The 12,628-nt window shown below is 42.1% G+C and overlaps 1 protein-coding gene across 1 annotated transcript in view; it reads right to left on the bottom strand.

Moving 5' to 3' along the window:
- LOC5579516 (cholinesterase) overlaps window positions 1-10,623 on the bottom strand; it is an 82,132-nt gene extending 71,509 nt beyond the window's left edge. The window contains exon 1 of the mRNA XM_021841821.1: window positions 10,604-10,623. The gene's annotated coding sequence lies outside the window, so the exon portion shown is untranslated. The remainder of the gene's footprint in view (window positions 1-10,603) is intronic.
- Window positions 10,624-12,628: the final 2,005 nt, after the last annotated feature.

Here is a 12,628-nt window from a genome sequence, read left to right as displayed (position 1 = left end):
GGAGGAATCTGTCATTGGGGACATCACAGCTTCCCTCAGGGATATCCGGTGGTCACAAAAGTGGCCACTGTAGTCAAATATCCACTTAAGGTCTACAATAGCCCTAGCTTATTTTTTTTTCTCTCGAATCTAATTTCAGAGAAACGAAAACCGCCATCAAGAAGCGATTGCGTGCCGCTCTTGAAGAAAACGATTCCTTGCGGGCGCGTATTGCTCAGCTCGAAGAGTCAATGCCCGATGGTCATGACGATGACAGTGAAGAGGACCATTCCAATGTTGTGGCTGTTGATAAGTTGTCAGAAAATCACGATGAGCTTGCGGTTGCAAGGAACGATTCGAATTTGCTGTCAACTATGAGCAGCTGGACATTGAGCACGATCAATATACCCGAATGCACCCCATCGCAGGGAGAAGACGAAATCGATAAACGTGCCTACGAATACTGGAAGGACACATTTGTTTCTTCCATTAAGCTGATAAATGTTACTGATGAACTCGTATTGTTCGGGCTTTTCAAAGTTAAGGCGGGATCGAAGTTGCGAGAAATTTACCAAACAACGGTGTCAGACCCAGGGATGTCCAATGAAATCTCGTGTCCTTTCTCGAATGCTATGGAGCGTTTGGACGAATATTTTGGTTCTCGGACATACATCCTTGCCTAGAGAGGCAAACTAATGAATATGACTCAAACACCTACAGAAACCAGCATTCAGTTCGTAAGGCGTGTGGGAACCGCAGCCAAATTGTGTAATTACACCGAGGAAGAAGAAATGGAGGCCGTTGTACGAGTTATGACAAAGGGCGCGATGGATGCTAGGGTCCGAGTTCTTGCTCACCGAAATTGGGTTAAACAGGGATCGATGAAGGACCTCATCGATCTCGTAAGAGATAGAGAACTCGAAAGAGCAAATGAGGAAGAATTCCAGCGGAGTCACAGAGTCGAGGAAACGAAAGCGATTGCAGCTCTTTCACAACAACCTCGAGAATTTCCCAGACAGACGCAGAACTATCGTCCAAACCTATCTGAAAACTGGCGCTTCGGATTCAGAGGTCGACATGGATCAAACCGAGGACGGGGTCGAGGATTACCAAATCGAGGATTTCAGCACAATCGATCCTATGCCCCTACCAATAACTGTTGGCGTTGCGGCAGTGTTTACCATCAGGCTAACCAGTGTCCGGTGATTCCAAAAGTTTGCCGCAACTGTGGAATTAAGGGGCATATTGCGCGAGTTTGTTCGGAAGTGCCAGGTCAGATGTGGCAATCAGGACCTCGTAAGCGTCACAACGTTGTCAAAGAGGAGGCGATCAGTCCCAAGATCGCAGCTATCGAGGATGTAGGAGATAGGAAAGATGAGGTACGAGAAATTGAAGAAGTTTCTCCTTGATTGATTTTTTTTGCTGTTTTTTTTTCTTTGGGAAAGTTTGAAGTAAATAAATGAACTGTTGATTTTTTTTTTACTGATTACAGAGAAAACAGATTATTGCATCTGAAATGGAAATCGCTCAACAAACTTCAAAATCCGCCGAAAAAACCATACAATTTGATAATTTCCTTCCGAAGCACGATATTCAGAGAATCGTTACCGAAAGCATCGCTTACATTGATACTCATGTGGCGAAAACACCCGTGAAATTTTTCATTGATTCAGGAGCGCAGGTCAACACCATCATAAAGAAGGATTTTGAGAGAATTCTAGCTAATACTGACGGCAGAGATAACATTCTGGCGTTGGAATATTCTACGGACAAGCGTCTTAAAGCGTACGCTTCTGATAATGAAATCAAGGTGATTGCTAACTTTTCGGCTGAACTAGTTATCTCTGAAGACAGACCAGTATCGATTGAAAAATTTTATGTCGTGGATGAAATACGATCACTTTTGGGATTTAATACGGCCCTTAGATACAGTGTTCTCGAAGTGGGGTTGGATGTTGCAGTCAATGCTCTTCGCGCGAACTCCTCTTGGAAGTGTGAACTCGACAACGATTTGTGCTGTCACGTGCTTGATCAGCAAAAGGAGTTCCCGAAATTTAACATAACTCCGGTATCATTGAGATACGATAAGACCATGCCGCCCTCACGTAATGTTTACACACACATACCGGCGGTGTACAAAGATCTCACTAAGAAAAAGTTGAATGACCTGCTGTGTGCCGGAATAATTGAGAAGGTGACGACCGATATGGATCGATCGTTTTGTTCATCGCTACTAGTTGTTCCCAAAGGAAAACACGATATTCGTTTAGTGACCGACCTCCGGGGACCTAACCGGTGTATTTATCGAACACCATTTAAGATGCCGACTTTCGAGTCAATTCTACTGGAGCTTCATGGAGCACAGTGGTTTTCAACTATTGATCTGTCAAGTGCTTTTTTCCATGTGGAGCTTAATGAAGATTCGCGCCATCTCACCAATTTTTTTGCTGGTGATCAAATTTATCGATACCGACGTCTTCCATTCGGCCTGTGCAATGCACCGGACATCTTTCAGGAGGCTTTACAAACTATCGTATTGGCCGGGTGCAAAGGAACCGTTAATTATTTGGACGATATTATGGTCTCCGGAAGAACTAAGGCAGAACATGATGAAAACCTCGCAAAGGTTATGGCATGCTTGAAAAATCATAATGTCAAGATTAACGAAGAGAAATGCGTTTTCGGTAAACAGTCCGTGAATTTCATAGGACACACGGTTTCATCCAAAGGATGGATGATTTCTGATGACAAAATTGCAGCCATAAGAGGATTTCGAAATCCAGAAACGATATGCGAAGTGAAAAGTTTTTTGGGACTCATAAACTTTGTGGATCGTTTCATTCACAATCGAGCGGATAAAACTCAAAGGCTCCGAGAACTGGCAAAATCAGACCATTTTTATTGGAATAAGGATCTCGCGGATGAATTTGAATATCTAAAAAACGATGCACTGAACGTGATTACCAAATTGGGATATTTCAACAAAGACGACAAAACGGAAATATATGTGGACGCTTCTCCATATGGCTTGGGTGCAGTTCTTGTGCAATTCGATGAACATTCAGTGCCTAGAGTGATTGGATGTGCTTCCAAAGCATTATCGGAGACGGAGCAAAGATATCCTCAGACACAACGAGAGGCATTGGCTATGGTTTGGGGAATCGAGCGTTTCTCTATGTACTTGATGAGTTTAAACTTCACAGTAAGAACAGATGCAGAGTCTAATGAGTACATTTTCGGAGGATTGCATCGTATTGGCAAAAGAGCGGTATCGAGAGCAGAAGCTTGGGCTCTGAGACTCCAGCCATACCAATTTGACGTTGAACGTGTTCCGGGAAAAACAAACGTGGTCGATGCACTCTCCAGACTGGTTGAAAAATCTCAGACAGCGGAATCCTTCGATGATATGAACGAAAAACATTTACTGTTTCTGCTGGATTCAGGTATGCTGGAAATCTCATTGAACGATATTGAATCTCACGCACAAGATAACGAGGAAATAATTCGAGTTAAAAGCTCCATCGAAACTGGTTTTTGGGAAACTGATTTGCGACGTTTCGAATGTCAATCAAAAGAGCTACATGTCTTTGGATCATTGGTATATAGAAATGAACAGATTGTACTCCCAGACACTCTTCGACAAAAAGCAATTGATGCTGCTCATCAAGGGCATGTTGGAGTAGGTTCCACAAAAAAGAATTTTGCGAGATTACTTTTGGTGGCCACGGCTGAGCAAAGACGTAGAGGCTCGTCTAAAACAATACGAAACGTGTCTTAGATTGTCTAAGAAGAATCGACCCATACCTCTGAGTAGTAGGAGTCTTCCAAGCGGCCCGTGGGAAATACTGCAAATAGATTTTTTCACGGATAAAAGTTTTGGAACTGGTGAGTTTCTAGTGATAGTAGATACGTATTCACGCTACCTTCACGTTATTGAAATGAAATGTATGGATGCAGAGACTACCAACGCAGCACTCAACAAAGTTTTCTTGAATTGGGGATACCCCTTAATTATACAAAGTGACAACGGCCCCCCATTCCAAAGCTCCAAATTTGTTAAGATATGGGAGGATAAAGGAATTAAAATTCGAAAGTCAATTCCCCTGAGTCCACAGACCAACGGCGCTGTTGAGAGGCAAAACGAAGGCATTAAAAAGGCGTTAGCGGCGGCCAAACTAGACAACGTGAACTGGAGACAGGCCCTTGATAACTACGTACACGTGCACAACAAAGTAAGACCTCTTTCAAGGTTGGGCGTAACCCCCTTCGAGCTTTTGGTAGGAAGAAAGTTCAGAGGCACGTTTCCGTGTATGTGGTCGGGTGCATCCGAAACACTCGATCGCCAGGATATTAGCGAAAAAGATGCTATGTCAAAGTTAATTAGCAAGCAATACGCAGACTCAAAACGTGGTGCCAAATCTTCAGATTTAATCGTGGGAGACAGAGTATTTTTAACTCAGTTGAAGCGATACAAATCCGACCCAAACTTTGGCAGCGAGAGGTTTACAATTGTAGCCAGAGATGGAGCAAAGATAGTGGTACGCAGCGATCGAGGAATACTTTTCGCCAGAAATGTAGCAGACGCGAAGAGAATCGAGGATATCATGGATGGTACAAATGTCGACGATGATTCACGTTTGGAAAACAATACGGCATTTGGTAAGTAAAAAAAAAGAAGAAACGTTTTGAGCGGTTTTGGGTAGTTCTTTATCCTCAATTTTTTTAATTTTCTGCAGACTTGCTTCACAAAGAGCATCAGGAGATGGAAAACGTGAGTGATCGGCGTTCAGAGGGAACATCGGAAGTGCCCGAAGAAAGTAGCCTGCTCCAGGATCAATGTAAACCCGATGAAGTTTCATGCGGAAGACCCAAGCGTAATTATCGAAAACCGAGAAAATTTGATGATATGGTTCTGTATACGATTTTCGAATAAGTGTAGAGGTGGGAAGACATGTAGAAAGAGAGGAATAAATATAAATTATAGTTGACACTAATTACACACCTTCATTAAGAAAAACACGAAACTGAAAATATTTCAGAATGAAAGAAATTGCCGATACATTAAGTGATAATCTATTCCTAAGTTGATTGCATCATCTTTCTCCACCAACGTTGTGAAAATTCCCACATGTTTGCTTGTCTGCCATTCGTTAAATTCATTGCCCAATAGCATGCTTGTTATGCAAAAGGTCTGCCATTTGTCGAACTCAGCAACCAATAGGAAGCGAAAACGGATTCCACGCGAATATAAATAAGGGCGAACTTTGAGCAGAGGCTCATTCTTGAAACGGATTTCTCGAGCGACACATCGCCTTCCGCTAGCAGCAGCCGCAGCACCGACTACCCGCAGCAGACACTATCCGAGCAGCAGCCGATGAGAGAAATGGAGAACGTGGAGAGGGAAGACGACGACAGGAACCACTTCCCAGTAGGAAGCAGAGATGTTTGCTCGTTATTTTTCAATGGGGTTGTATAGGCGATGTCAGAAGACTGTTTGATCCCAATTCGGATCCACTACCGGCACCGATTCCGGGGAAATGGCCATATATTGGTTGTTTCTGGACCAATATTAATACTTGGCGCACCAATCGCTTCAGAATTAGATCTTCTATCTTCATGTGTAGTAAAATTTTGATTTTTTAGCCGAGACCTTTGCTAAAAACACGTCATAATTTTACTGCATAAGACATGCTTCCGGAAATCCGGATTATCACCGGTATCCGGTGGTCATAGTTCATCTCCGTGGATTTCCCTCAAAACTAGATTAGTTGACCCGTCCATTACTTCTTAAAGAATTGAAATCGGTCAATTTTTGTCAAAGTTACAGCATTCCAAAGTTGGCCCAATTTTTGCCTGTCCCAGTTATTTTGACAACCCCCTGTATATCAAATATTCCATCATTTGCGATACTTTAAAAATGGGGAGGGTGCAAAAAAGGGGGAGGGCTTCCTGCAAATCTTATTATAACTCTTCATATTGGACTTAACGTTTTAAACATTATATGGCACATGAATTCCGCTGTCCTGAATATAAAACACTGTGTCGGTTTATTGATCAGATTAGATTTTTAAATAAAATATGCAAAAAGTTCAAGTATATTTTAAAAATTCTGCAGACACGAACATTCTGAAAACGCCATTATTTTTGTTTATTTTTATACTTTCAAGCCCGGGTTGTCCGGTCTCTGTGCATTCAGATCGACTTTTTTTGTCGAACAGTGTAAGTCTAGGGCAATCGTCATTCAAGCCGAAAGATTCGAGATTTTTCCACCATGCGGAAATAGTGTGCATGAAACTTTTGTTCTGCAGATATTGTAACCGGTGGTTCCAATAATTACTTGCCGGCTCCACCGCAAGGTCCTTTTTCCTCCATTAAACCCACCGTGCACTATCACCACTCAATACGGGCGAGAGTAACTCTCTTGTCGGTATTCAGTGTGAGTGCCGATTAGATCTCAACACCAACATACATGTCATGCATGATATTTGTTTGCAGCGGTTTGAGCGCAAGCAAAAGACTGAAAGCTTGCCTTACGTTTATCACTGGCCTTCAGATGTCGCATGCTGGAAGGGTTGCCAAACAGTCAGAACATTCCGAATGTCGGCTAATTTCGTGTTCGGTCGTATCATTTTGATCATTAAAAAGCTCAGCTTTCGGCTCGAACTCTTTAGTCTGTCCGTAACCATAAACGGGAGTAGTAGTGCGCGTCGGAAAATTGTTACTTAATTTAGACTGTGAGTTGAATAATTAAAAGTGGTGAAATTTTCTAATTATTGTTTCTCTTTATTAGGTGGTAAAAGTAAAATTTAAAACGATACGTTATAATAACGAAAACACAATTGTTGAAGAAACGAAGATTACATGTATGGTTAGTGACACAAAAGGTGCATTGTTAGTAGGATAAAAACGGTATTGTTATTTCTTTGTTAATAGGTTTTTGTTAAGCCCAAAACACACGTGTACATAAAACAGAACAAATAGTGTTAGTTTGCGGAGAAAAAGGTAAATTTAATGTTAAAACATGTATATTGTACAAATTAAAAATCACAGTGACGTCACAAGGGTACTAATCACGGGGGTAGGTCCTGTAAGCGGGCCTTTTTCTCTTTTCTGCATTGCTTGGCGGAGCAAGCGGTGGTTATTTCATCCACAGGACAAAAGCGGCCCCTCTTTCACTTCAAGCGCACCGATCTTCATCTCCCAAACCGCCAAGGACGGACAGACGCTGAAAAGGGTGCCCACGTTACGTGCTACAATCTCCATCCGGAGCACGAAACCGGCCATTTTGGATTGGCCACGCTCAGATCCCGGGCGTCGGTCATTGTTCTCGGCCATCACATTTGGTCTTTATCATCTGGCCATTGTCTTCACCTGTGCCCAAAACCGCCATTGTTCCGTGCCACCAAGCCGTTCAGGAGAGCGACTACAAAGCCGTCGAAGCCAACAAAGCCATTCTATCCATTCCGGACGTTATCGGGACTGTCGTACTCCAGCACCCCGGTCCAGGTCCGTGAAGGATTCCATCACCCAAGTTCACGGTGGGACAGTTGCCAAACTTCCCGTGGAACCGATCAAGTCACTCCGTAGTTCGCCTATCATCATCTAGTCCGCCGGCTGGATATCTCCCATACACCAACCCGCGGAGAATCGCCGCCTGTCGCCACCAACCCGCCATCAACCACCACCACCTGCCACCAACCGTTGCCGCTTCGAGCCTCCAGTCGCCGCCCTGCCAAGAATGTACCAAACCGCAAGTACCCTACCCCAAAGTGTTGTGTCGTCACTATTCAGCCGATTATGGCTAATAAATTAGCATGTTAGAATGAGAAGTTAATTTGTACAGCGCATTCATTTAAAGAGCAAGCCTTGATTAGTCTCTTTCGCCACTTTCACTTTGCTTTTCGTTACCGGACTCACAAAGGAGTCGTCAAGCCTCGCCCGTTGTGGTTGAGCCAGAATTGATAGTTTGAGCAGCTTTTGAGTCCCCCTAGATACGACACTGATTGCCGATTTTTCCTCCTTGTTGCACTGGTGGGCACGTGTCGCGCAACACACGTGCGTGTGTAGCTCCTACTGTAGGTGAGTACCACCGTGAGTGTATGTAATGTTGAGAGTAAGGTAAACGACCCTATAATTGTCTCCCTTCCCTAGCTTCGGTGAGCTAGCAGGTAACAATATCTGACGACAAAGTTGTTCAATAAGCCAAGGGAAATCAGTGATCGAGCTAGTTGATTCTAAATTTTTCCTCCACGTGACGCCAATGAGCATGATACATCAATTGATACAACAAATTTTGTTTTCTAAATATCTCAGGAGACTGATCACTTAGAAAGATGGCGTCTGCGGCAGAGTTGCTGAGTAGCTCGAAGGCTATCTTTATTCACGCTTTGAAACTGGAGATTGACTAAAATAATGATAGAAAGATGGCATCTTCGGCAAAGTTGTTCAGTAGCTCAAGCACAACTTTGCCAAAGACGCCATCTTTCTTAATAACTTGGATCCTGGAATATTCGCGAAACAAAACATCCATGCTCACTAACGCCACAAGGTGGCGAAATCTCAAATCTCTTGGCTAAAATAAAGTTAATTCTTGAGATACTGAACAAGTTTACCAAAGACACCATCTTTCTAAGTAGTCAGGCTCTTGAGATACCTTCTTCTTCTTCTTGGCATTACATCATCACTGGGACAAAGCCTGATTCTCAGCTTAGTGTTCTTATGAGCACTTCCACTGTTATTAACTGAGAGCTTTCTTTGTCAAAGTTGTCTCTTCGCATTCGTATATTGTATGGCAGGTACGATGATACTCTACGCCCCGGAAAGTTAAGGAAATTTCCATTACGAAAAGCTATTAGCGACCGGGAATCGAACCCAGACACCCTCAGCATGGCTTTGCTTTGTAGTCGCGGACTCTAACCACTCAACTAAGGAAGGCCCCTGAGATATGCGACTTCTTATACATTTGTTGATTTTACCGCATTATAGTGGGCCAGACTGTAAACAAAAACTTTTGATTATTGTTTTTGGGAAGATTTGGTTTGGTATCGATAAATATCTTTGTTGTAAAATGATAGCATATAAATCACAGCTGTTGTACCAAGTACAACAGTGCGACAGCCTGAAGGTTAAACGCTAAATGAACTGGTCAATTAGAAAATTCATTGATAATTCATTTTAAAAATAATTTAACAAATATTTGAAAAAACTAACATTATCTGGAGAAAAGAAACCCCGGTTGAATTTATTGTAAAATTTATGGAAGAATTCCTAATAGATTTTGTGGGATAGTCCCAGGTAGAATTTATCGAACAATTCCATTGATAATCTATGGGGAAAATTTTGTAAAGCTTGTCACGCGGTGCTCAACCCCCTCCCCCCTTGGAGCGTAACATAATTTGTGCATGAACCCTAATAAACAAAATTGAATCTCAGGTCGAAACTAGTTAAGCATTATTAATTTTCATAGATTGCTATAGAAAATGTTTAATAAAATCATCTTTCACATTGGAAACTTTTTAACAGCAAATTTCGAAACATTTCGAATTAAATCTTTCCCATACAAAGTAGAGTGTCCTGAATTTGAAATTGTCCGGGATTTGAATCAAAACGGTACTTAGATACACACGATTCTGTTTTCGCACGGGGAATGCGTACCGTGCAAAAAAAGTTTTCAGTTCAAATATTAAAAAACCGTGCAAAAAAAGTAACAATCTTTCTCGAAATTTTCATGCAAAAATAAGATTTTGGTGGAAAAAGATGTATGTATGGATTCAGTTTCCCCTGCCTCCCCTACACAGAAAGGGATCGAAAGGACCAGCCAGCGGGTTTTTATTTGGATTGCGTCTGCTTGGTGCTGGTGATGGAGGTAGCGTGCAAGTTGTGGATGTGGTGCCCGGGTACCGATGGCCGTCTTTAACCAACGTACAACGTGGTGGGTTGGAATGTAAATCTCTAGCGACGAAGCCGTCGTCGTCCTAGTGTCATTGAACGGGGTTAAACCGTTGGAGTACGATTTTATGAACCCATGGTAGTGTTGAAATTTAAAGTGATAAAAATGCGATAAATCAGTTAGAATTCTCGAAACCATGAAGTGAAATTCGAATTTGTTATTATTTTTGTCTTCTTGTCTTCTTGTCTTCTTGTCTTCTTGTCTTCTTGTCTTCTTGTCTTCTTGTCTTCTTGTCTTCTTGTCTTCTTGTCTTCTTGTCTTCTTGTCTTCTTGTCTTCTTGTCTTCTTGTCTTCTTGTCTTCTTGTCTTCTTGTCTTCTTGTCTTCTTGTCTTCTTGTCTTCTTGTCTTCTTGTCTGTATTGATAAAATTCTCATTATGACTAGAATTTGAAAAACATGCAAATTCGGACAACTTCTGTTACCACATTCGCTGAATTTTCTCTTCTTAACCGTTATAGTTTCTTTCGCAAGGACACTATTTCTTGCCTACACACTGCCTACGTTCACTGTCGTTTTTCCTAACGTGCGTACACTATCCGAACCCCCTCCCAATCATTACACTGAACAAAAAGGAAATACTAGCGTCCAAATTAGCATATTTGCGATAGAATCACTTTCGAACAAAGACGAGGAAAAACGAGAGTGAAATAGGCACATACGCACACAACTACTAACCCGAACTGAACTGTCGCCAATTTGCTCCTTCCTCCGGGTTTCCCTCTTTTCAAACTTGGGGTGGTTTGCGAACAGAATCAACGCAACGGAAAACGGTTCGGCAGTCAGTGGGGTGGAAAGCAGTGGATGGCGGATAAAAAAATCACAACAAAACTTTGAACGGCTTGGTGGCTTGGTTGCAAAAGAAGGATCCTTGTGTGCTGGCTTCCTCGCTGGGCGCTAGGTGACGTGAGGACAAAAACTATAACGACAGAAACGACGCGCCAATGTCCATCAGACATTTCCGTTTTGGTTGTGCACGTGCACTTTGTGCAGTTTTTTTTTTGTTCAATAGGCTGTCTGCCCCATTTTAATGACTTTCGTCTAATTTCAGAGGAGAGACAGAAAATCTTACCATTCTTACCATTATACAATGCTCATTGAAAGATTTGAATTCCGATTAATTGCTTCAATTTTAAGATTATTAATTTGAAAGAGGTGTTTATCCCGGAAATAATTGAAATGAAATTTAACGTAAGCGTTATCGAACTAACGTTGATATTACTAAAGGCTATAACGCTAAGGATTCCTCGTCCCGCTAGTATCCCCTTTTGGATAATGCTAGTTTGAACAAATAATGGCAACATCAACGCATTTCAGGACATGAGCTTCCTTGTGAGTAACTTTCCTTCTTTCTTCTAGTCGCTGTATACAAGCGGTCGCTCTCCGTTTAGTCTGCGAGGTTAGGTCATTGTGCTAATTGTAGCAATCTCGAAAATGCATTCGTCCCTCGTGTGCATTGTCGGGTGTGTCGGGTCCACACCATGGTTTTGCAAGTGACACCACCCCTTAGTCCTTGTGACCGTGCAGTTAGACCATTAATGCGAGTTCATTAGGTGCTGGCAGTTACGTGCACGAATCGGTTCCAGCTCGTGCAAATGTTATTTAGGACGTTTGGTTTATATAATTTGGCATTACATTTTTAAAGCATGTCGGATTATTAAAGGAAATGTAATTATGAATTCAAATTCCTTTAATTGGGAAGGATTTAAGAAAAAACGAACAAAATACCTTTAGTGATAAACGCGCAGCTATTCAGCCAGACCAAACTAAGGGTGACGAGGCCTTCCTTAGCCGAGTGGTTAGAGTCCGCGGCTACAAAGCAAAGCTATGCTGAAGGTGTCTGGGTTCGATTCCCGGTCGGTCCAGGATCTTTTCGTAAATAAAATATCCTTGACTTCCCTGGGCATAAAGTATCTTTGTAGCTGACCCACGATATACGAATGCAAAAATGGCAACTTTGGCAAAGGAAGCTCTCAGTTAACAACTGTGGAAGTGCTCATTGAACTCTAAGCTGAGAAGCAGGATCTGTCCTAGTAAAGACGTCATGCCAAGAAAAAGAAGAAACTAAGGGTGAGGTGTTCGAATCCCGTCGATCGGGGATGTTTTAGGTTTAGACATTATCTCGACTTCTCGGACCTTAGAGTATTTCTGTGCTTGCCATACGTACACACATGCACAAATTGGAGAAAAAACTAAGTGAATAACTGTGGAAATACTCATATGAATACTTAGTTGAAAAGCAGGCCCTATCTCAGTTTGGACGTATTGCTACACCCAAATAAAATTTATTTACCGTAAAACGGGTTAACTTTGATAGTTTTTTGGACAAAAATCTTATTATTTAAGCATTTAGTTTTAAATATTTTTAATGTTTTATGTTTTTAAAACGAGGACATACTGGTAACTTAGTTATTGGTTGCAGTTTGCAGTTGATTAATTTTGAATACGCTTCGTTTTCGGGACGCCGGGAGTTTGGTTTCGTTTCGGGCAGTGCTTCGGAAAGCCCAAGCAAGACGCTTCGTTTTCGGGACGCCGGGAGTTTGGTTTTCGTTTCGCGTGTTTTGCTGGGCAGTGTGGTTGAAAAATTTTGTCATCAAAGTGTGTTTTCGTTGGAATGCAAGTTGGGAAGTGTTCGTGGAGATTCCAAAACTGTTTCTGGAATGGTCTCACGTCACACAAAAGCGTGCTGGAAGCAGACATTGC

This window comes from Aedes aegypti, chromosome 2 (assembly GCF_002204515.2).
Source record: "Aedes aegypti strain LVP_AGWG chromosome 2, AaegL5.0 Primary Assembly, whole genome shotgun sequence".
NCBI lineage: Eukaryota > Metazoa > Arthropoda > Insecta > Diptera > Culicidae > Aedes > Aedes aegypti.
This window is presented reverse-complemented; position numbering and strand designations above follow the sequence as displayed.